The 26488-nt window shown below is 52.4% G+C and overlaps 1 protein-coding gene across 2 annotated transcripts in view; it reads right to left on the reverse strand.

Annotated features, from left to right (window-relative positions):
* The window catches only part of MED11 (mediator complex subunit 11), a 45282-nt gene that overhangs the window by 12041 nt on the left and 6753 nt on the right, over positions 1–26488 (reverse strand). The window contains exon 1 of one of the 2 annotated variants that reach the window (XM_075352518.1): positions 156–533. The exons of the other annotated variant lie outside the window; for it this stretch is intronic. The gene's annotated coding sequence lies outside the window, so the exon portion shown is untranslated. Of the gene's footprint in view, positions 1–155; positions 534–26488 lie in introns of those variants that run through there. 2 annotated transcript variants of the gene reach the window in all.

Below are 26488 nucleotides of genomic sequence, written 5' to 3' on the forward strand. Positions count from 1 at the left end.
AATAAAGTTTTTGTTTTAAAGGGAACCTGTCACCAGATTTGGGGCCTATAAGCTGCGGCCACCACCAGTGAGCTCTTATATACAGCATTCTAACATGCTGTATATAAGAACCCAGGCCGCTGTGTAGAACATAAAAAACACTTTATAATACTCACCTAAACCGGTCACTGCATCTGCGGTGGAGTTAGGTCAGATGGGCGTCTCCGTTCTCTGGTACCGGCGCCCCCTCTTTCGGCCATCTTTGTTCTCCTTCTTCTGAAGCCGTGGTGCATGACGCGTCCTACGTCATCCACACTCGCTGGCATTGAGGTCCTGCGCAGGCGAACTTCTGGGGTCATTCCATGTCAAGTGAACCAATGATTTTTACCTCTATATTTTTAATTCTTTTGAGATTTTGTTATTTGGTAATAGCGTGTCAGTGAATGCAAAATGTGAAGAAAAAAATTTCTAGATTATTTTTTTTTTAAATGATTTTCAAAGTTGGGAAAAAGTGTGAATTTTGGTGTTGCCTGCCTTTACATCTCTCCTCATAACTAGAAAAAAGATAGAGAAACAATAAACACCATTCTACTCAGAACCTTACAGGCTTTCACCAGATAAGTCACAAGAGTATCTTTGTTAATATTTTACCAGTGCGAACGCAAAGGCAACATTTTAAAACAAATTTCCAAAAAAAAAAAAAAAACATTCAATTTAAAAATTTTAAAAAATGCACATGTGCCTGCTATGTTCCTGGCCACATCTGTACCAAAATTCAGGTTGGGATCGCAATGGGATCATATTTAAAAATCTGGAACTCTAAAGGCTACTTTACACACTGCGATATCGGTCCCGATATCGCTAGTGTGCGTACCCGCCCCCATCTGTTGCGCGACACGGGCATATCGCTGCCCGTGCCGCACAACATCGCCCAGAGCCGTCACACATACTTACCTGTCCGGCGACGTCGCTGTGACCGGCGAACCGCCTCCTTTCTAAGGGGGCGGTCCGTGCGGCGTCACAGCGACGTCACTGAAACGTCACTGAACCGCCGCCCAATAGCAGCGGAGGGGCGGAGATGAGCGGGACGTAACATCCCGCCCACCTCCTTCCTTCCGCATAGCAGCCGGGAGGCAGGTAAGGGGAGCTTCCTCGTTCCTGCGGCGTCACACGCAGCGATGTGTGCTGCCGCAGGAACGAGGAACAACTTCGTTACTGCTGCAGTAACGATTTTTAAGAATGGACCCCCATGTCACCGATGAGCGATTTTGCACGTTTTTGCAACGATGCAAAATCGCTTATCGGTGTCACACGCAGCAACATCGCTAATGCGGCCGGATGTGCGTCACAAATTCCGTGACCCCAATGACTCCGCATTAGCAATGTCGCAGTGTGTAAAGCCCCCTTAAGGCTAGTTTCACACTTCGTTGAACGGCATCCGTTGCATTGCGTTGTGTGACGAATGCAATGGATGCGTTGCATATAATGGCACAATGGATGCAACGGATCGTACAAAACATCGGAAAGTTGTTTTTTTTTTTCTTCTTTACAGTTTTACCGGCAGCAGACTATTGTGAACGATCAGCTGAGTGCTCTCACATGCCGGCGGCCGGGCGCTCAGCTGAACGCTCTCACATGCCGGCGGCCGGGCGCTCAGCTGAACGCTCTCACATGCCGGCGGCCGGGAGCTCAGCTGAACGCTCTCACATGCCGGCGGCCGGGCGCTCAGCTGAACGCTCTCACATGCTGGCGGCCGGGCGCTCAGCTGAACGCTCTCACATGCTGGCGGCCGGGCGCTCAGCTGAACGCTCTCACATGCCGGCGGCCGGGCGCTCAGCTGAACGCTCTCACATGCCGGCGGCCGGGAGCTCAGCTGAACGCTCTCACATGCCGGCGGCCGGGCGCTCAGCTGAACGCTCTCACATGCCGGCGGCCGGGCGCTCAGCTGAACGCTCTCACATGCTGGCGGCCGGGCGCTCAGCTGAACGCTCTCACATGCTGGCGGCCGGGCGCTCAGCTGAGCGCTCTCACATGCCGGCGGCCGGGAGCTCAGCTGAGCACTCTTACATGCCGGCGGCCGGGAGCTCACAGCTGAGCGCTCTCACATGCCGGCAGCCGGACGCTCAGCTGAGGGCTCTCACATGCCGGCGGCCGGGCGCTCAGCTGAATGTTCGGCCACCGAGAAACAAAATAAAGTTTCTGTGATTTAAAAGAAAAAAAAAAAATGAGCATGCGCAGTGAAAAAAAAAGGTTTCCGCCGTAAAACGTTACATGCTGCGTTCGTTCCATCCGACGCAGCGTCATAATAACGACGCTGCGTCGTCCAGCGGATGCAACTCTTGCGTTACAGTGCGTCGTCCATATAAGTCTATGGAGAATAGCGCAGTGCGTTAACGGACTGCGCTATTCTCCATAGTGACGGACTGTGCTGAACGCAAGTGTGAAAGTACTCAAAGAGAGAGCTTCAGAGCTTTCTTGTGGACGCCATGCCTGGACATGGTCACTTCTGAAGAAACCGTTCTCCACACAGGCGAGGGAGTTGTGTGCTACAATATTGGTGAGTTTAAAGTTTGAGTAAATTTATATTAATAGTTTAATGCTTTTCTGAAGGGCTAATACACACAGCACTATTCTGAGTGATCATTGTTCAGAATAATACCCTTCATTTCAATGGGGGTAACACATGCAGTGTTTTTTGAAACCCTCACAGAGTGAGTAAATTACTGCTTGCACAACTGATAAATGCTGCGTTTATTGCAGTGATCGATCACTATTTATATGAAAAAAGCTGCCATTGTTTTCACTAGCGATTAAAAAAAAACTAATGCAGCTATAGTGAAAATTGGGTAGAAAAATGCTGTACCAAAATACAGCTAAACCCCCAAATGGAGGCGTCACAGGTGCAGGAGGAGCAAATCACACACACTCTTCCATGGACTGGAGGGGGGCGATTGCTGGATGGTAAAATTGCACACAAGTGGCTTGTATAGAGCGCTGTTCACACATACAGATAACACAGTCACAAACCCACAGCCTATTAGGTGACGCCCATACTATTAGATCAGGTGGGCTGCCAACCCGTACCCAACCCCCCCCCCACACACCCACACCCACACACACACACACACACACACACACACATCGGGCTCTGCAACCGCAACCACACACCCACACCCACACACGACGCTCTGTACACATGTAGGGAATACATACTTACCCCTCCTCGGTCCCCGCCGCTCCTGCACGTTCGCACGCTGTCTGATCAGGACATATCAGCACAGTAGTGACGTCACCGCTGTCCTGCACTGTCAGACACAGACAGCGGGACAGTGATGAGAAGCAGCGCTCCCTCTCATCAGTGCTTTCAAATGTATCGGCATCTGTGATCTGTGATGCCAGTTGATGTGATGCCATTTGAATGTGCGATCCTGAGCAGGGGGCCCGATGACACCACGGCAGCCGCCGCCAGGCCCCTCCCCTCAGCTCACGGGTCCCACAGCAGTGCCGGGGGAAGTTGTGGGGAGAGTAAGGGGTGCGGGGGAATGTGTGGGAGGGTGCAGGGAAGGGGGCGGGGCTCATTGCACTGTAGCCGCCCAGCAGGGAGGCGACATGCTGTTCCAGATTTGCATGTCAACATGGTCCTGCCCTGGTTCATGTTGACATGAAATGACCGGAAGCAGCAAAATCGCGGCAGGAGCGGTCACATGACCACTCTGAGCCGGGGGAGAGGGGTTGACAGCAGGGCAGGTAAGTGGTCTCTATCTACTTACCTGCCCCAATGTAGCCCAATAGGGGAATAAGAAAAAAAAAGTCAAAAGAAGCCGTATAACCCCTTTAATATTATCTGTATTTTTCTCACACAGCAATGGCTGCTACTTCTCATTTATAATATATGCTGTTGTAATCCTTTTGAGAAAACTGGACACAACAAGAAAAAAAAAAAGAGAATTTTGTTACTTACCGTAAATTCTTTTTCTTATAGTTCCGACATGGGAGACCCAGACCATGGGTGTATAGCTTCTGCCTCCGGAGGACACACAAAGTACTACACTCAAACGTGTAGCTCCTCCCTCCTAGCATATACACCCCCTGGTAGCCAGTCCTAGCCAGTTTAGTGCAAAAGCTGAAGGAGGACATCCACCCACAAGTAGAGATAGAGCAAAACCCGGAACAACCGGAACCTCTGTCTACAACAACAACAGCCGGTGAAAACACACGGAACAAGAAACCTGCCAACAGGCAACAGGGAGGGTGCTGGGTCTCCCATGTCGGAACTATAAGAAAAAGAATTTACGGTAAGTAACAAAATTCTCTTTTTCTTCATCGTTCCTTATGGGAGACCCAGACCATGGGACGTTCCAAAGCAGTCCATGGGTGGGAATAAACAGAAAAACTGAGAAGTAGGCGAAACCTAACTTCACAAATGGGCGACAGCCGCCTGAAGGATGCGTCTGCCCAAACTCGCATCTGCCGAAGCATGAGCATGCACTTGGTAGTGCTTCGAAAAGGTATGCAGACTAATCCAAGTGGCAGTCTGACAGACCTGCTGAGCCGTAGCCTGGGCCTGAAAGCCTAAGAGGCACCGACAGCTCTGGTCAAGTGTGCCTTGATCCCCGGCGGGAGAGGCACTTGAGTACACTGGTAGGTATCGAAAATGGCCGACCTAATCCAACGAGCCAGGGTCGGCTTAGATGCCGAGAGGCCCTTACGCTGACCAGTGGTCAGCACAAAAGAGAGGTGCACCACCTAAGAACAGCGGTGCGAGACACATAGATCCGGAGCGCCCGCACCAGATCCAGAGTATGCAACGCCTTTTCAAAGCGATGAACAGGAGCCGGACAAAAGGAAGGCAGGGAAATGTCCCGGTTAAGGTGGAAGCAGCAACCACCTTAGGGAGAAAGTCCGGAGTCGGACGGAGAACCACCTTGTCTTGATGAAAAACCAAAAAAGGGGTGACTCCGAAGAGAGTGCAGCCAAAACAGAGACTCTCTTAAGGGAAGTTCTGGCCACTAGAAAGACCACTTTCTGTGAAAGACGAAACAAAGAAACCTCCCTAAGAGGCTCAAAGGGGGGTTTCCGGAAGCCGTGAGGACCGGATCAAGGTCCCAGAGCTCCAAAGGCCGCCGGTAAGGCGGAATGATGTGAGATGCGCCCTGCATGAAGGAGCGCACCTGAACCAGCCGGGCGATACGCCGCTGGCACAACACTGACAGAGCCGAGACCTGTCCCTTGAGGGAATTGAGGGATAGTCCTAGCTGCAGACCGGACTGTAGAAGGGACAGGAGGGTCGGCAAGGCAAAAAGGCCAAAGGATACTTCCGAGTCCGAGTCATAGTGGAGATGACTTCAGGAGGGATACCAGAAGTCGTCAAGATCCAGGACTCAAAAGCCACGCCGTCAATCTGAGAGCCGCAGGATTCTGGCGGAAAGACGGACCTCGTGAGAGAAGGTCTGGACAGTCCGGGAGATGCCATGGCACCTCTACGGACAGATGGAGCAGGTCAGGGTACCAAGCTCGCCTGGGTCAGTCTGGAGCAATGAGAATGACCCGACGGCCCTCCATTCTGATCTTGCGCAAGACTCTGGGCAAGAGCGACGGCCCTCCATTCTGATCTTGCGCAAGACTCTGGGCAAGAGCTAGAGGGTGAAACACGTAAGACAGACGAAGCTGGGACCAATCTTGAGCCAGTGCGTCTGCTGCAAAAGCCTGAGGATCGTGGAGCGAAGATCCACGTCCGGAGAGCCCTACTTGCGGCAGATTGACCGAAACACTGCCGGATGCAGAGCCCACTCGCCGCTGTCCACGGTTTGACGGCTGAGATAATCTGCCTCCCAGTTTTCCACGTCTGTGATGTGGACTGCGGATATGGTGGACTAGGAGTCCTCCGTCCACTGAAGAATGCGTTGAACCTCCAACATTGCCAGGCGGCTGAGTGTCCCGCCCTGGAGGTTGATGTAGGCAAACGCTGTCGCGTTGTCTGACTGAACTCGAATGTGCCTGGCCGCCAACAGATGGTGAAAGGCTAAGAGAGCTAGAAACACAGCTCTGATTTCCAGCACATTGATCCAGAGGGCTGATTCGGACGGATTCCAAGTGCCCTGCGCTCCATGGTGGAGATATACTGCTCCCCAGCCGGATAGACTAGCATCCTGGTGAGGATCACCCGGGACGGGGCCAGGAAGGAGCGTCCCTGAGACAGAGGGGCCGAAGCCGCCACTGAAACGAGCCCCTGGTCCACCACCCCGTGGAAGGAGGAAGTCCACTTGTTCCAACAGCGGAAAATGTCCAGCTGCAGAGGACGCAGATGGAACTGGGCAAGGGAATCGCTTCCATTGACGCCACCATCTGATCCAGCACCTGTATTAGGTGCCTGATGGAACGACGTCGGCCACCAGAGGAGGGACTGCTGTTTGACTAAGGGCAGCTTTCACAAGTGCCGACAGAGTCTCGAATTGCGTCCCTGGGTACGTGAACTTCTGGGTCGAAGTCAGAGTGGACTTGGACAGAATGACAAGCCACCCGAATTGGCTAGAGTGGCGAGAGTGAGCGAGGCACTCCGCTAACAGTCTGCACTGGATGAAGCCCTGACTAGAAGGCCGTCCAGGACAAAAGGATCACTGCCAACCCCTAGAGGTGCAGGACCGCAATCACAGCTGCCCCGACCTTGAGAATACTCCAGGGGCCGTGGCTAACCCCAAGGGAAGAGCCACGAATTGGACCACTCCGATTGCAAAACGTAGCCAACGCTGGTGTGAAACTGCGATTGGCACATGCAGATAGGCATCTCTGATGTCGATGGATGCTAGGGAATCTCCTTGGGTCATTGATTGATCGCAGAGACTCCATGCGAAAATGCCGCACCTGAACATGCTTGATGAGAAGCTTGAGATCCAGGTCGGAAGGCACCGCCCTTTTCGGGGACTAGGAATAGATTTAAGTAGAAATCTCAGAACCGTTCCCAGTCGGGAACCGGTACAATTACTCCATTGGCCTGCAAGAATGCTACGGCCTGTGAGAAGGCGGCGGCCTTGGAGCAGGGGGGAGTTGACAGAAAAAATCTGTTTGGCGGGCTGGATAGAATTCTATCCTGTAGCCGTGGGAGATGGTATCCCGCACCCACAGATCGGAGACGTGTTAAAAACCATACGTCGCCAAAGTGGGAGAGCCTGCCACCGACCAAGGACGTTGCTGGCGTGGCCAGATAGCCAGGAGGAGGCTGACTTAGTGGCAGCAGCTCCTGCGGTCTTCTGAGGACGCGGCTTCGTGCGCCAGTTGGGTTTACGATCCTTGGCTGAGCTAGTGGACGAGGCCGAGGGCTTAGAGAACGATCAGATGGAGGAACGAAAGGAACGAAACCTCGACTGATTCCTGCCCTGGACAGGTTTCCTGGTTTAGGTTTGTGGCATGGAAGAACTCTTCCCGCCAAGAGCTTCCTTAATAATTTCATCCAGTTGTTCCCGAATAGTCTGGTCCCAGCAAAAGGGAGCCCAGCAAGGAACTTCTTTAGAAGCATCTGCCTTCCACTCTCGAAGCCACAGGAGCCTGCGGATAGCGAGGGAATTAGCCGAGGCCACCGCAGTGCGGTGAGAGTCTCCAGCATGGCAGACATGGCATAGGATGAAAAGACTGAAGTTAAGGCAACCATTTCGGGCATAGAGTCCCTGTGAGGGAATGCATCTCCTCTAGAGAAGCAGAGATGGCTTTGAAAGCCCGCACTGCTGCAAAAATGGGGAGAACGAGGCCCCTGCCGCCTCCATACAGATTTGGTCAGAAGGACAACCTGGCGGACAGCAAAACCTTAAGTGAGGTTCCATCAGCCACTGATACAACGGTCCGGGCTGAGAGTCTAAACACCGGAGGGTCCACCTTTGGTGAATGAGCCCACTCCTTGACCACTTCTGGTGGAAAGGGAAAACGGTCATCAGAACCACGCTTTGGGAAGCGTTTGTCAGAGCAGACCCTGGGCTTGGTCACAGTGGCCTGAAAACTGGAGTGGTTAAGGAACACACTCCTTGTTCTCTTAGGCAAGGTAAATTGGTGTCTTTTTGCCAGAGAGGGTTGCTCCTCTGATACTGGCGGATTGAGGTCCAGTACAGAATTAATGTACGCAAACGAAACACTAATATCTGCGTCACCCTCGGACCGATCAATGGGGGACATGGAAAGCGTCCGAGCCCCCAGTAAAGGGATCCTCTTCGTCCTGCGAGTCAGCTCGTTGAATCAGAGCGGCGGGACGAGGAAGGAGAGGGGACCCTGCTTCTCCTGTGAGGAGGACGGGGTCTGAGACCAGAAGAAGAATCCTCTGTGGGCCTCGCTGAGCGAGCCGTAGCAGCAGAGGCGTCCTGAGAAGGGGGCTAATGCATGCTCAGCAGAGTCTGGGACAGCTGTCCCATGGAGAGAAGGATTCTACCCAAGCCGGGGGTTCAGCCACCGGAGCCGGAGCAGCCGGAGGGACCACTGGGGATGAGACTCCAGGCTGAGGCACCACCATGTTAGAGCAGGAATCACAATGTGGTTATGTGCTCGGTACAGGCAGTACGAGCCTACATGCAGTGCATATTGAGTGCAGCCTTGCAGCCTTACTTCTCGTGTGAGACATGCTGCTGAAGTGGGGGCTCTGAGCCAGAATGACCCCCAGCAGAGTATTGCAGTATATTAGCAGTATATAAGCAGTATATAAGCGGTAGATAAGCAGTATATAAGCAGGTCCAGAACCGGAGGTTGTGGCTTGCCAGACTGTTTTGACATTGTCTCTGTGCCCTCCAGATCCCACAGCCCGGAGCCCCAGAGAGATGCTGCAGTCAGCGCCGATCGCTGTGCAGACATGGCCTAAGGACGCTGAAAAAATGGCGCCGGAGCGAGGAGAGGGGGCGGGGCCTACTCTAAGAGCGGGATCCGGAGGGCCAAGGAGATATACAGGGGAGGGAATCTTTCCTCAGAGAGGAGTGTCTCTCCCCTGTGCCGAACAGCCGCTGGGCGGAGCCGCACTGTCCCTCTGCATGACTGACATGCAGGGGCAGTGAAATCGAAACTAGGCCTCAGGCGAAGCCGGGGCCTAGATTTAACAATGTGGCCGGCAAACAGGCACCATCGGCGCGGTTCTCGGGTAAAAACCAGAGAACCGGCCGGAAATCACAACAAAGTGAAATAACACAACTCCCCACAATAAATGTACAAGGGACCCCTGAATAACGTCTCAATACTTAGCTTATGAGACGCAGGGCCAGGTCCCTGAGAAGTGATCGCTCCGTCCGGCAGGATCCTGACAGGGCTGCGGATGGAGACCGGTCTCCTGCAAAGCAGTGAGAACCGTGATGGCTCCCACTTCAAGCCAGAGCCTCAGAGGATGGTGAAGGAGCGTGGCATGTGAAGGCTCCAGCCTTGTAAAATCAACCTTAACAGCACCGCCGACACAGTGGGGTGAGAAGGGACATGCCGGGAGTCCAGATTGGACCCGCTTTTCTTCCAAATCTTTGAAATCAAAAAAATCAAAAATCAGAGAATGCATGTGTGTATGACCTCCTGAACACAAAGCATTGAAACTGGCTAGGACTGGCTACCAGGGGGTGTATATGCTAGGAGGGAGGAGCTACACGTTTGAGTGTAGTACTTTGTGTGTCCTCCGGAGGCAGAAGCTATACACCCATGGTCTGGGTCTCCCATAAGGAACGATGAAGAAAAATCTTCGGCCTGTACAAGATTGGATGTTTCCTATAAATCCATCAAGTAATGCAGGCATGAAAATTTGTGACAGTTGCAGAAAGCAACTTGCAAAAGAGAAAAATACTCTGCAGGCAGAACATTCAAAGAACCTGTTACTTCCCACACAGAGGATATTAGAAATCCTGATTCAATAATGGCGTATTTGAATAAATCACTTTCTAACATCGAAGAATCGCCCATTGCAAAAAAAAAACAAAACAACAAACATTATCCAGAATATTGCCAACAAAAATTAGAAAAAGTTACAAAAAAAAAAAAAAAGGATCCTTAAGGCTGCTTTCACACATCCGGCTTGAGCTCTGCGGCTCAATCCGGCTGTGCAAGCTATGCAACGGATGCAGTGAACACACCGCATCCTTTGCATAAGTTTTTCTTTTGCGGCCAGTCCGGTTTTTGCCGCTTGTGGCATGCCACTGAGCATGCGCAGTGGCAAAAACCGCATGCGGCGGCCGGATGCGGTTATTGCCGCATCGCGCCGCATCCAGCCGCCATAGGCATGCATTGAAAAATGCGCCGCATCGGCCGAATGTGGCGCGATGCGTTTTTTTTTGCCGCGTGAAAAAACGTGCCAGGCAACGTTCCATCCGGCCGCCGCATCGCAGGTCAGTTTTACCATATAGTGAACACAGAAGGTTAAAAAAAAAACAAAAAAAACAAAATTGTGGAATTACACTTTTTTGAAATTTCACCACACTTGGATTTTTCTTCCCGTTTTCCAATATACTAAGTTGTAAAATGAACGTTTTTGTTGAAAAATACAACTCGTCCCGCAAAAAAACCCCCAAAGCTATAGTGCCGAAAAATTAAAAAAAAAAGGTTTTGGCTCTTGGAAGAAGGAGAGGGAAAGACGAAAATGGAAAAATATGAACAAAGGCAAAGTCATGAATGGGTTAAAAGTGTTTTCTCAAAACTGAAATGCTTGCTTTCTCAAGAGGATAACTTGCTGATTGCCTGTGGTCTGACCATTGCAGAGTGCGGGCTGAACGAGCGTACCTCCACTCCATTCATTTACTACACCAACGGAGAAAGCAGAGTACTGCGCTCATCTGCCTGCAGTCCCTTCATCAATGGAAGGAGCAGAGGAGCGCATGCCCCACTCACCTCCGCTCCATGCACTTTCTATGGGACTGAGGAATGAGGGTACAATGCTCATCTATTGCCTGCAGTCCCTTCATCAATGGATGGAGCAGAGGTGCGCATGCCCCACTCACCTCCGCTCCATGCACTTTCTATGGGACTGAGGAATGAGGGTACAATGCTCATCTATTGCCTGCAGTCCCTTCATCAATGGATGGAGCAGAGGTGCGCATGCCCCACTCACCTCCGCTCCATGCACTTTCTATGGGACTGAGGAATGAGGGTACAATGCTCATCTATTGCCTGCAGTCCCTTCATCAATGGATGGAGCAGAGGTGCGCATGCCTCACTCACCTCCGCTCCATGCACTTTCTATGGGACTGAGGAATGAGGGTACAATGCTCATCTATTGCCTGCAGTCCCTTCATCAATGGATGGAGCAGAGGTGCGCATGCCCCACTCACCTCCGCTCCATGCACTTTCTATGGGACTGAGGAATGAAGGATACAATGCTCATCTGCCTGCAGTCCCTTCATCAATGGAAGGAGCAGAGGAGTGCATGCCTCACTCACCTCCGCTCCATGCACTTTCTATGGGACTGAGGAATGAGGGTACAATGCTCATCTATTGCCTGCAGTCCCTTCATCAATGGATGGAGCAGAGGTGCGCATGCCTCACTCACCTCCGCTCCATGCACTTTCTATGGGACTGAGGAATGAGGGTACAATGCTCATCTATTGCCTGCAGTCCCTTCATCAATGGATGGAGCAGAGGTGCGCATGCCTCACTCACCTCCGCTCCATGCACTTTCTATGGGACTGAGGAATGAGGGTACAATGCTCATCTATTGCCTGCAGTCCCTTCATCAATGGAAGGAGCAGAGGAGCGCATGCCCCACTCATCTCCGCTCCATGCACTTTCTATGGGACTGAGGAATGAGGGTACAATGCTCATCTATTGCCTGCAGTCCCTTCATCAATGGATGGAGCAGAGGTGCGCATGCCCCACTCACCTCCGCTCCATGCACTTTCTATGGGACTGAGGAATGAGGGTACAATGCTCATCTATTGCCTGCAGTCCCTTCATCAATGGAAGGAGCAGAGGAGTGCATGCCCCACTCACCTCCGCTCCATGCACTTTCTATGGGACTGAGGAATGAGGGTACAATGCTCATCTATTGCCTGCAGTCCCTTCATCAATGGATGGAGCAGAGGTGCGCATGCCCCACTCACCTCCGCTCCATGCACTTTCTATGGGACTGAGGAATGAGGGTACAATGCTCATCTATTGCCTGCAGTCCCTTCATCAATGGATGGAGCAGAGGTGCGCATGCCCCACTCACCTCCGCTCCATGCACTTTCTATGGGACTGAGGAATGAGGGTACAATGCTCATCTATTGCCTGCAGTCCCTTCATCAATGGATGGAGCAGAGGTGCGCATGCCCCACTCACCTCCGCTCCATGCACTTTCTATGGGACTGAGGAATGAGGGTACAATGCTCATCTATTGCCTGCAGTCCCTTCATCAATGGATGGAGCAGAGGTGCGCATGCCTCACTCACCTCCGCTCCATGCACTTTCTATGGGACTGAGGAATGAGGGTACAATGCTCATCTATTGCCTGCAGTCCCTTCATCAATGGATGGAGCAGAGGTGCGCATGCCCCACTCACCTCCGCTCCATGCACTTTCTATGGGATAGAGGAATGAGGGTACAATGCTCATCTATTGCCTGCAGTCCCTTCATCAATGGATGAAGCAGAGGAGCACATGCCCCACTCACCTCCGCTCCATGCACTTTCTATGGGACTGAGGAATGAGGGTACAATGCTCATCTATTGCCTGCAGTCCCTTCATCAATGGATGGAGCAGAGGTGCGCATGCCCCACTCACCTCCGCTCCATGCACTTTCTATGGGATAGAGGAATGAGGGTACAATGCTCATCTATTGCCTGCAGTCCCTTCATCAATGGATGAAGCAGAGCACATGCCCCACTCACCTCCGCTCCATGCACTTTCTATGGGACTGAGGAATGAGGGTACAATGCTCATCTATTGCCTGCAGTCCCTTCATCAATGGATGAAGCAGAGGAGCACATGCCCCACTCACCTCCGCTCCATGCACTTTCTATGGGACTGAGGAATGAGGGTACAATGCTCATCAATTGCCTGCAGTCCCTTCATCAATGGATGGAGCAGAGGTGCGCATGCCTCACTCACCTCCGCTCCATGCACTTTCTATGGGACTGAGGAATGAGGGTACAATGCTCATCTATTGCCTGCAGTCCCTTCATCAATGGATGGAGCAGAGGTGCGCATGCCCCACTCACCTCCGCTCCATGCACTTTCTATGGGACTGAGGAATGAGGGTACAATGCTCATCTATTGCCTGCAGTCCCTTCATCAATGGATGGAGCAGAGGTGCGCATGCCCCACTCACCTCCGCTCCATGCACTTTCTATGGGACTGAGGAATGAGGGTACAATGCTCATCTATTGCCTGCAGTCCCTTCATCAATGGATGAAGCAGAGGAGCACATGCCCCACTCACCTCCGCTCCATGCACTTTCTATGGGACTGAGGAATGAGGGTACAATGCTCATCAATTGCCTGCAGTCCCTTCATCAATGGATGGAGCAGAGGTGCGCATGCCCCACTCACCTCCGCTCCATGCACTTTCTATGGGACTGAGGAATGAGGGTACAATGCTCATCTATTGCCTGCAGTCCCTTCATCAATGGATGGAGCAGAGGTGCGCATGCCTCACTCACCTCCGCTCCATGCACTTTCTATGGGACTGAGGAATGAGGGTACAATGCTCATCTATTGCCTGCAGTCCCTTCATCAATGGATGGAGCAGAGGTGCGCATGCCTCACTCACCTGCGCTCCATGCACTTTCTATGGGACTGAGGAATGAGGGTACAATGCTCATCTATTGCCTGCAGTCCCTTCATCAATGGATGGAGCAGAGGTGCGCATGCCCCATTCACCTCCGCTCCATGCACTTTCTATGGGACTGAGGAATGAGGGTACAATGCTCATCTATTGCCTGCAGTCCCTTCATCAATGGATGAAGCAGAGGAGCACATGCCCCACTCACCTCCGCTCCATGCACTTTCTATGGGACTGAGGAATGAGGGTACAATGCTCATCAATTGCCTGCAGTCCCTTCATCAATGGATGGAGCAGAGGTGCGCATGCCCCACTCACCTCCGCTCCATGCACTTTCTATGGGACTGAGGAATGAGGGTACAATGCTCATCAATTGCCTGCAGTCCCTTCATCAATGGATGGAGCAGAGGTGCGCATGCCTCACTCACCTCCGCTCCATGCACTTTCTATGGGACTGAGGAATGAGGGTACAATGCTCATCTATTACCTGCAGTCCCTTCATCAATGGATGGAGCAGAGGTGCGCATGCCTCACTCACCTCCGCTCCATGCACTTTCTATGGGACTGAGGAACGAGGGTACAATGCTCATCTATTGCCTGCAGTCCCTTTATCAATGGATGGAGCAGAGGTGCGCATGCCTCACTCACCTCCGCTCCATGCACTTTCTATGGGACTGAGGAATCAGGGTACAATGCTCATCTATTGCCTGCAGTCCCTTCATCAATGGATGGAGCAGAGGTGCGCATGCCCCACTCACCTCCGCTCCATGCACTTTCTATGGGACTGAGGAATGAGGGTACAATGCTCATCTATTGCCTGCAGTCCCTTCATCAATGGAAGGAGCAGAGGAGTGCATGCCCCACTCACCTCCGCTCCATGCACTTTCTATGGGACTGAGGAATGAGGGTACAATGCTCATCTATTGCCTGCAGTCCCTTCATCAATGGATGGAGCAGAGGTGCGCATGCCCCACTCACCTCCGCTCCATGCACTTTCTATGGGACTGAGGAATGAGGGTACAATGCTCATCTATTGCCTGCAGTCCCTTCATCAATGGATGGAGCAGAGGTGCGCATGCCCCACTCACCTCCGCTCCATGCACTTTCTATGGGACTGAGGAATGAGGGTACAATGCTCATCTATTGCCTGCAGTCCCTTCATCAATGGATGGAGCAGAGGTGCGCATGCCCCACTCACCTCCGCTCCATGCACTTTCTATGGGACTGAGGAATGAGGGTACAATGCTCATCTATTGCCTGCAGTCCCTTCATCAATGGATGGAGCAGAGGTGCGCATGCCTCACTCACCTCCGCTCCATGCACTTTCTATGGGACTGAGGAATGAGGGTACAATGCTCATCTATTGCCTGCAGTCCCTTCATCAATGGATGGAGCAGAGGTGCGCATGCCCCACTCACCTCCGCTCCATGCACTTTCTATGGGATAGAGGAATGAGGGTACAATGCTCATCTATTGCCTGCAGTCCCTTCATCAATGGATGAAGCAGAGGAGCACATGCCCCACTCACCTCCGCTCCATGCACTTTCTATGGGACTGAGGAATGAGGGTACAATGCTCATCTATTGCCTGCAGTCCCTTCATCAATGGATGGAGCAGAGGTGCGCATGCCCCACTCACCTCCGCTCCATGCACTTTCTATGGGATAGAGGAATGAGGGTACAATGCTCATCTATTGCCTGCAGTCCCTTCATCAATGGATGAAGCAGAGGAGCACATGCCCCACTCACCTCCGCTCCATGCACTTTCTATGGGACTGAGGAATGAGGGTACAATGCTCATCTATTGCCTGCAGTCCCTTCATCAATGGATGGAGCAGAGGTGCGCATGCCTCACTCACCTCCGCTCCATGCACTTTCTATGGGACTGAGGAATGAGGGTACAATGCTCATCTATTGCCTGCAGTTCCTTCATCAATGGATGGAGCAGAGGTGCGCATGCCCCATTCACCTCCGCTCCATGCACTTTCTATGGGACTGAGGAATGAGGGTACAATGCTCATCTATTGCCTGCAGTCCCTTCATCAATGGATGGAGCAGAGGAGTGCATGCCTCACTCACCTCCGCTCCATGCACTTTCTATGGGACTGAGGAATGAGGGTACAATGCTCATCTATTGCCTGCAGTCCCTTCATCAATGGATGGAGCAGAGGTGCGCATGCCTCACTCACCTCCGCTCCATGCACTTTCTATGGGACTGAGGAATGAGGGTACAATGCTCATCAATTGCCTGCAGTCCCTTCATCAATGGAAGGAGCAGAGGAGCACATGCCCCACTCACCTCCGCTCCATGCACTTTCTATGGGACTGAGGAATGAGGGTACAATGCTCATCTATTGCCTGCAGTCCCTTCATCAATGGATGGAGCAGAGGAGTGCATGCCTCACTCACCTCCGCTCCATGCACTTTCTATGGGACTGAGGAATGAGGGTACAATGCTCATCTATTGCCTGCAGTCCCTTCATCAATGGATGGAGCAGAGGTGCGCATGCCCCATTCACCTCCGCTCCATGCACTTTCTATGGGACTGAGGAATGAGGGTACAATGCTCATCTATTGCCTGCAGTCCCTTCATCAATGGATGGAGCAGAGGTGCGCATGCCCCATTCACCTCCGCTCCATGCACTTTCTATGGGACTGAGGAATGAGGGTACAATGCTCATCTATTGCCTGCAGTCCCTTCATCAATGGATGGAGCAGAGGTGCGCATGCCCCACTCACCTCCGCTCCATGCACTTTCTATGGGACTGAGGAATGAGGGTACAATGCTCATCTATTGCCTGCAGTCCCTTCATCAATGGATGGAGCAGAGGTGCGCATGCCCCACTCACCTCCGCTCCATGCACTTTCTATGGGACTGAGGAATGAGGGTACAATGCTCATCTATTGCCTGCAGTCCCTTCATCAATGGATGAAGCAGAGGAGCACATGCCCCACTCACCTCCGCTCCATGCACTTTCTATGGGACTGAGGAATGAGGGTACAATGCTCATCAATTGCCTGCAGTCCCTTCATCAATGGATGAAGCAGAGGAGCACATGCCCCACTCACCTCCGCTCCATGCACTTTCTATGGGACTGAGGAATGAGGGTACAATGCTCATCTATTGCCTGCAGTCCCTTCATCAATGGATGAAGCAGAGGTGCGCATGCCTCACTCACCTCCGCTCCATGCACTTTCTATGGGACTGAGGAATGAGGGTACAATGCTCATCTATTGCCTGCAGTCCCTTCATCAATGGATGGAGCAGAGGTGCGCATGCCCCACTCACCTCCGCTCCATGCACTTTCTATGGGACTGAGGAATGAGGGTACAATGCTCATCTATTGCCTGCAGTCCCTTCATCAATGGAAGGAGCAGAGGAGTGCATGCCCCACTCACCTCCGCTCCATGCACTTTCTATGGGACTGAGGAATGAGGGTACAATGCTCATCTATTGCCTGCAGTCCCTTCATCAATGGATGGAGCAGAGGTGCGCATGCCCCACTCACCTCCGCTCCATGCACTTTCTATGGGACTGAGGAATGAGGGTACAATGCTCATCTATTGCCTGCAGTCCCTTCATCAATGGATGGAGCAGAGGTGCGCATGCCCCACTCACCTCCGCTCCATGCACTTTCTATGGGACTGAGGAATGAGGGTACAATGCTCATCTATTGCCTGCAGTCCCTTCATCAATGGATGGAGCAGAGGTGCGCATGCCCCACTCACCTCCGCTCCATGCACTTTCTATGGGACTGAGGAATGAGGGTACAATGCTCATCTATTGCCTGCAGTCCCTTCATCAATGGATGAAGCAGAGGAGCACATGCCCCACTCACCTCCGCTCCATGCACTTTCTATGGGACTGAGGAATGAGGGTACAATGCTCATCTATTGCCTGCAGTCCCTTCATCAATGGATGGAGCAGAGGTGCGCATGCCCCACTCACCTCCGCTCCATGCACTTTCTATGGGATAGAGGAATGAGGGTACAATGCTCATCTATTGCCTGCAGTCCCTTCATCAATGGATGGAGCAGAGGTGCGCATGCCCCACTCACCTCCGCTCCATGCACTTTCTATGGGACTGAGGAATGAGGGTACAATGCTCATCTATTGCCTGCAGTCCCTTCATCAATGGATGGAGCAGAGGTGCGCATGCCTCACTCACCTCCGCTCCATGCACTTTCTATGGGACTGAGGAATGAGGGTACAATGCTCATCTATTGCCTGCAGTTCCTTCATCAATGGATGGAGCAGAGGTGCGCATGCCCCATTCACCTCCGCTCCATGCACTTTCTATGGGACTGAGGAATGAGGGTACAATGCTCATCTATTGCCTGCAGTCCCTTCATCAATGGAAGGAGCAGAGGAGTGCATGCCTCACTCACCTCCGCTCCATGCACTTTCTATGGGACTGAGGAATGAGGGTACAATGCTCATCTATTGCCTGCAGTCCCTTCATCAATGGATGGAGCAGAGGTGCGCATGCCTCACTCACCTCCGCTCCATGCACTTTCTATGGGACTGAGGAATGAGGGTACAATGCTCATCAATTGCCTGCAGTCCCTTCATCGATGGAAGGAGCAGAGGAGCACATGCCCCACTCACCTCCGCTCCATGCACTTTCTATGGGACTGAGGAATGAGGGTACAATGCTCATCTATTGCCTGCAGTCCCTTCATCAATGGATGGAGCAGAGGTGCGCATGCCCCACTCACCTCCGCTCCATGCACTTTCTATGGGACTGAGGAATGAGGGTACAATGCTCATCTATTGCCTGCAGTCCCTTCATCAATGGATGAAGCAGAGGAGCACATGCCCCACTCACCTCCGCTCCATGCACTTTCTATGGGACTGAGGAATGAGGGTACAATGCTCATCAATTGCCTGCAGTCCCTTCATCAATTGATGAAGCAGAGGAGCACATGCCCCACTCACCTCCGCTCCATGCACTTTCTATGGGACTGAGGAATGAGGGTACAATGCTCATCTATTGCCTGCAGTCCCTTCATCAATGGATGAAGCAGAGGTGCGCATGCCTCACTCACCTCCGCTCCATGCACTTTCTATGGGACTGAGGAATGAGGGTACAATGCTCATCTATTGCCTGCAGTCCCTTCATCAATGGATGGAGCAGAGGTGCGCATGCCCCACTCACCTCCGCTCCATGCACTTTCTATGGGACTGAGGAATGAGGGTACAATGCTCATCTATTGCCTGCAGTCCCTTCATCAATGGATGGAGCAGAGGTGCGCATGCCTCACTCACCTCCGCTCCATGCACTTTCTATGGGACTGAGGAATGAGGGTACAATGCTCATCTATTGCCTGCAGTCCCTTCATCAATGGATGAAGCAGAGGAGCACATGCCCCACTCACCTCCGCTCCATGCACTTTCTATGGGACTGAGGAATGAGGGTACAATGCTCATCAATTGCCTGCAGTCCCTTCATCAATGGATGGAGCAGAGGTGCGCATGCCCCACTCACCTCCGCTCCATGCACTTTCTATGGAACTGAGGAATGAGGGTACAATGCTCATCTATTGCCTGCAGTCCCTTCATCAATGGATGGAGCAGAGGTGCGCATGCCTCACTCACCTCCGCTCCATGCACTTTCTATGGGACTGAGGAATGAGGGTACAATGCTCATCTATTGCCTGCAGTCCCTTCATCAATGGTTGGAGCAGAGGTGCGCATGCCTCACTCACCTCCGCTCCATGCACTTTCTATGGGACTGAGGAATGAGGGTACAATGCTCATCTATTGCCTGCAGTCCCTTCATCAATGGATGGAGCAGAGGTGCGCATGCCCCATTCACCTCCGCTCCATGCACTTTCTATGGGACTGAATAATGAGGGTACAATGCTCATCTATTGCCTGCAGTCCCTTCATCAATGGATGAAGCAGAGGAGCACATGCCCCACTCACCTCCGCTCCATGCACTTTCTATGGGACTGAGGAATGAGGGTACAATGCTCATCAATTGCCTGCAGTCCCTTCATCAATGGATGGAGCAGAGGTGCGCATGCCCCACTCACCTCCGCTCCATGCACTTTCTATGGGACTGAGGAATGAGGGTACAATGCTCATCTATTGCCTGCAGTCCCTTCATCAATGGATGGAGCAGAGGTGCGCATGCCTCACTCACCTCCGCTCCATGCACTTTCTATGGGACTGAGGAATGAGGGTACAATGCTCATCTATTGCCTGCAGTCCCTTCATCAATGGATGGAGCAGAGGTGCGCATGCCTCACTCACCTCCGCTCCATGCACTTTCTATGGGACTGAGGAATGAGGGTACAATGCTCATCTATTGCCTGCAGTCCCTTCATCAATGGATGGAGCAGAGGTGCGCATGCCCCATTCACCTCCGCTCCATGCACTTTCTATGGGACTGAGGAATGAGGGTACAATGCTCATCTATTGCCTGCAGTCCCTTCATCAATGGATGAAGCAGAGGAGCACATGCCCCACTCACCTCCGCTCCATGCACTTTCTATGGGACTGAGGAATGAGGGTACAATGCTCATCAATTGCCTGCAGTCCCTTCATCAATGGATGGAGCAGAGGTGCGCATGCCTCACTCACCTCCGCTCCATGCACTTTCTATGGGACTGAGGAATGAGGGTACAATGCTCATCTATTGCCTGCAGTCCCTTCATCAATGGATGGAGCAGAGGTGCGCATGCCCCACTCACCTCCGCTCCATGCACTTTCTATGGGACTGAGGAATGAGGGTACAATGCTCATCTATTGCCTGCAGTCCCTTCATCAATGGATGAAGCAGAGGAGCGCATGCCCCACTCACCTCCGCTCCATGCACTTTCTATGGGATAGAGGAATGAGGGTACAATGCTCATCAATTGCCTGCAGTCCCTTCATCAATGGATGGAGCAGAGGTGCGCATGCCTCACTCACCTCCGCTCCATGCACTTTCTATGGGACTGAGGAATGAGGGTACAATGCTCATCAATTGCCTGCAGTCCCTTCATCAATGGATGGAGCAGAGGTGCGCATGCCTCACTCACCTCCGCTCCATGCACTTTCTATGGGACTGAGGAATGAGGGTACAATGCTCATCTATTGCCTGCAGTCCCTTTATCAATGGATGGAGCAGAGGTGCGCATGCCCCACTCACCTCCGCTCCATGCACTTTCTATGGGACTGAGGAATGAGGGTACAATGCTCATCTATTGCCTGCAGTCCCTTCATCAATGGATGAAGCAGAGGAGCACATGCCCCACTCACCTCCGCTCCATGCACTTTCTATGGGACTGAGGAATGAGGGTACAATGCTCATCAATTGCCTGCAGTCCCTTCATCAATGGATGGAGCAGAGGTGCGCATGCCCCACTCACCTCCGCTCCATGCACTTTCTATGGGACTGAGGAATGAGGGTACAATGCTCATCTATTGCCTGCAGTCCCTTCATCAATGGATGGAGCAGAGGTGCGCATGCCTCACTCACCTCCGCTCCATGCACTTTCTATGGGACTGAGGAATGAGGGTACAATGCTCATCTATTGCCTGCAGTCCCTTCATCAATGGATGGAGCAGAGGTGCGCATGCCTCACTCACCTCCGCTCCATGCACTTTCTATGGGACTGAGGAATGAGGGTACAATGCTCATCTATTGCCTGCAGTCCCTTCATCAATGGATGGAGCAGAGGTGCGCATGCCCCATTCACCTCCGCTCCATGCACTTTCTATGGGACTGAGGAATGAGGGTACAATGCTCATCTATTGCCTGCAGTCCCTTCATCAATGGATGAAGCAGAGGAGCACATGCCCCACTCACCTCCGCTCCATGCACTTTCTATGGGACTGAGGAATGAGGGTACAATGCTCATCAATTGCCTGCAGTCCCTTCATCAATGGATGGAGCAGAGGTGCGCATGCCTGACTCACCTCCGCTCCATGCACTTTCTATGGGACTGAGGAATGAGGGTACAATGCTCATCTATTGCCTGCAGTCCCTTCATCAATGGATGGAGCAGAGGTGCGCATGCCCCACTCACCTCCGCTCCATGCACTTTCTATGGGACTGAGGAATGAGGGTACAATGCTAATCTATTGCCTGCAGTCCCTTCATCAATGGATGAAGCAGAGGAGCACATGCCCCACTCACCTCCGCTCCATGCACTTTCTATGGGACTGAGGAATGAGGGTACAATGCTCATCAATTGCCTGCAGTCCCTTCATCAATGGATGGAGCAGAGGTGCGCATGCCTCACTCACCTCCGCTCCATGCACTTTCTATGGGACTGAGGAATGAGGGTACAATGCTCATCTATTGCCTGCAGTCCCTTCATCAATGGATGGAGCAGAGGTGCGCATGCCCCACTCACCTCCGCTCCATGCACTTTCTATGGGACTGAGGAATGAGGGTACAATGCTCATCTATTGCCTGCAGTCCCTTCATCAATGGATGGAGCAGAGGTGCGCATGCCCCACTCACCTCCGCTCCATGCACTTTCTATGGGACTGAGGAATGAGGGTACAATGCTCATCTATTGCCTGCAGTCCCTTCATCAATGGATGGAGCAGAGGTGCGCATGCCCCACTCACCTCCGCTCCATGCACTTTCTATGGGACTGAGGAATGAGGGTACAATGCTCATCTATTGCCTGCAGTCCCTTCATCAATGGATGGAGCAGAGGTGCGCATGCCCCACTCACCTCCGCTCCATGCACTTTCTATGGGACTGAGGAATGAGGGTACAATGCTCATCTATTGCCTGCAGTCCCTTCATCAATGGATGGAGCAGAGGTGCGCATGCCTCACTCACCTCCGCTCCATGCACTTTCTATGGGACTGAGGAATGAGGGTACAATGCTCATCTATTGCCTGCAGTCCCTTCATCAATGGATGGAGCAGAGGTGCGCATGCCCCACTCACCTCCGCTCCATGCACTTTCTATGGGACTGAGGAATGAGGGTACAATGCTCATCTATTGCCTGCAGTCCCTTCATCAATGGATGAAGCAGAGGAGCACATGCCCCACTCACCTCCGCTCCATGCACTTTCTATGGGACTGAGGAATGAGGGTACAATGCTCATCAATTGCCTGCAGTCCCTTCATCAATGGATGGAGCAGAGGTGCGCATGCCCCACTCACCTCCGCTCCATGCACTTTCTATGGGACTGAGGAATGAGGGTACAATGCTCATCTATTGCCTGCAGTCCCTTCATCAATGGATGGAGCAGAGGTGCGCATGCCCCACTCACCTCCGCTCCATGCACTTTCTATGGGACTGAGGAATGAGGGTACAATGCTCATCTATTGCCTGCAGTCCCTTCATCAATGGATGGAGCAGAGGTGCGCATGCCCCACTCACCTCCGCTCCATGCACTTTCTATGGGACTGAGGAATGAGGGTACAATGCTCATCTATTGCCTGCAGTCCCTTCATCAATGGATGAAGCAAAGGAGCACATGCCCCACTCACCTCCGCTCCATGCACTTTCTATGGGACTGAGGAATGAGGGTACCGTACAATGCTCATCAATTGCCTGCAGTCCCTTCATCAATGGATGGAGCAGAGGTGCGCATGCCCCACTCACCTCCGCTCCATGCACTTTCTATGGGACTGAGGAATGAGGGTACAGTGCTCATCTATTGCCTGCAGTCCCTTCATCAATGGATGGAGCACAGGTGCGCATGCCCCACTCACCTCCGCTCCATGCACTTTCTATGGGACTGAGGAATGAGGGTACAATGCTCATCTATTGCCTGCAGTCCCTTCATCAATGGATGAAGCAGAGGAGCACATGCCCCACTCACCTCCGCTCCATGCACTTTCTATGGGACTGAGGAATGAGGGTACAATGCTCATCTATTGCCTGCAGTCCCTTCATCAATGGATGGAGCAGAGGTGCGCATGCCCCACTCACCTCCGCTCCATGCACTTTCTATGGGACTGAGGAATGAGGGTACAATGCTCATCTATTGCCTGCAGTCCCTTCATCAATGGATGGAGCAGAGGTGCGCATGCCCCATTCACCTCCGCTCCATGCACTTTCTATGGGACTGAGGAATGAGGGTACAATGCTCATCTATTGCCTGCAGTCCCTTCATCAATGGATGGAGCAGAGGTGCGCATGCCTCAGTCACCTCCGCTCCATGCACTTTCTATGGGACTGAGGAATGAGGGTACAATGCTCATCTATTGCCTGCAGTCCCTTCATCAATGGATGGAGCAGAGGTGCGCATGCCTCACTCACCTCCGCTCCATGCACTTTCTATGGGACTGAGGAATGAGGGTACAATGCTCATCTATTGCCTGCAGTCCCTTCATCAATGGATGGAGCAGAGGTGCGCATGCCCCATTCACCTCCGCTCCATGCACTTTCTATGGGACTGAGGAATGAGGGTACAATGCTCATCTATTGCCTGCAGTCCCTTCATCAATGGATGGAGCAGAGGTGCGCATGCCTCACTCACCTCCGCTCCATGCACTTTCTATGGGACTGAGGAATGAGGGTACAATGCTCATCTATTGCCTGCAGTCCCTTCATCAATGGATGAAGCAGAGGAGCACATGCCCCACTCACCTCCGCTCCATGCACTTTCTATGGGACTGAGGAATGAGGGTACAATGCTCATCAATTGCCTGCAGTCCCTTCATCAATGGATGGAGCAGAGGTGCGCATGCCTCACTCACCTCCGCTCCATGCACTTTCTATGGGACTGAGGAATGAGGGTACAATGCTCATCTATTGCCTGCAGTCCCTTCATCAATGGATGGAGCAGAGGTGCGCATGCCCCACTCACCTCCGCTCCATGCACTTTCTATGGGACTGAGGAATGAGGGTACAATGCTCATCTATTGCCTGCAGTCCCTTCATCAATGGATGAAGCAGAGGAGCACATGCCCCACTCACCTCCGCTCCATGCACTTTCTATGGGACTGAGGAATGAGGGTACAATGCTCATCAATTGCCTGCAGTCCCTTCATCAATGGATGGAGCAGAGGTGCGCATGCCTCACTCACCTCCGCTCCATGCACTTTCTATGGGACTGAGGAATGAGGGTACAATGCTCATCTATTGCCTGCAGTCCCTTCATCAATGGATGGAGCAGAGGTGCGCATGCCCCACTCACCTCCGCTCCATGCACTTTCTATGGGACTGAGGAATGAGGGTACAATGCTCATCTATTGCCTGCAGTCCCTTCATCAATGGATGGAGCAGAGGTGCGCATGCCCCACTCACCTCCGCTCCATGCACTTTCTATGGGACTGAGGAATGAGGGTACAATGCTCATCTATTGCCTGCAGTCCCTTCATCAATGGATGAAGCAGAGGAGCACATGCCCCACTCACCTCCGCTCCATGCACTTTCTATGGGACTGAGGAATGAGGGTACAATGCTCATCAATTGCCTGCAGTCCCTTCATCAATGGATGGAGCAGAGGTGCGCATGCCCCACTCACCTCCGCTCCATGCACTTTCTATGGGACTGAGGAATGAGGGTACAATGCTCATCTATTGCCTGCAGTCCCTTCATCAATGGATGAAGCAGAGGAGCACATGCCCCACTCACCTCCGCTCCATGCACTTTCTATGGGACTGAGGAATGAGGGTACAATGCTCATCTATTGCCTGCAGTCCCTTCATCAATGGATGGAGCAGAGGTGCGCATGCCCCACTCACCTCCGCTCCATGCACTTTCTATGGGACTGAGGAATGAGGGTACAATGCTCATCTATTGCCTGCAGTCCCTTCATCAATGGATGGAGCAGAGGTGCGCATGCCTCACTCACCTCCGCTCCATGCACTTTCTATGGGACTGAGGAATGAGGGTACAATGCTCATCTATTGCCTGCAGTCCCTTCATCAATGGATGGAGCAGAGGTGCGCATGCCTCACTCACCTCCGCTCCATGCACTTTCTATGGGACTGAGGAATGAGGGTACAATGCTCATCTATTGCCTGCAGTCCCTTCATCAATGGATGGAGCAGAGGTGCGCATGCCCCATTCACCTCCGCTCCATGCACTTTCTATGGGACTGAGGAATGAGGGTACAATGCTCATCTATTGCCTGCAGTCCCTTCATCAATGGATGAAGCAGAGGAGCACATGCCCCACTCACCTCCGCTCCATGCACTTTCTATGGGACTGAGGAATGAGGGTACAATGCTCATCTATTGCCTGCAGTCCCTTCATCAATGGATGGAGCAGAGGTGCGCATGCCTCACTCACCTCCGCTCCATGCACTTTCTATGGGGCTGAGGAATGAGGGTACAATGGTCATCTATTGCCTGCAGTCCCTTCATCAATGGATGGAGCAGAGGTGCGCATGCCCCACTCACCTCCGCTCCATGCACTTTCTATGGGACTGAGGAATGAGGGTACAATGCTCATCTATTGCCTGCAGTCCCTTCATCAATGGATGGAGCAGAGGTGCGCATGCCCCACTCACCTCCGCTCCATGCACTTTCTATGGGACTGAGGAATGAGGGTACAATGCTCATCTATTGCCTGCAGTCCCTTCATCAATGGATGAAGCAGAGGAGCACATGCCCCACTCACCTCCGCTCCATGCACTTTCTATGGGACTGAGGAATGAGGGTACAATGCTCATCAATTGCCTGCAGTCCCTTCATCAATGGATGGAGCAGAGGTGCGCATGCCCCACTCACCTCCGCTCCATGCACTTTCTATGGGACTGAGGAATGAGGGTACAATGCTCATCTATTGCCTGCAGTCCCTTCATCAATGGATGGAGCAGAGGTGCGCATGCCTCACTCACCTCCGCTCCATGCACTTTCTATGGGACTGAGGAATGAGGGTACAATGCTCATCTATTGCCTGCAG

The sequence above is a fragment of the Anomaloglossus baeobatrachus genome, chromosome 1 (assembly GCF_048569485.1).
Source record: "Anomaloglossus baeobatrachus isolate aAnoBae1 chromosome 1, aAnoBae1.hap1, whole genome shotgun sequence".
In the NCBI taxonomy this organism is placed as follows: Eukaryota; Metazoa; Chordata; class Amphibia; order Anura; family Aromobatidae; genus Anomaloglossus; species Anomaloglossus baeobatrachus.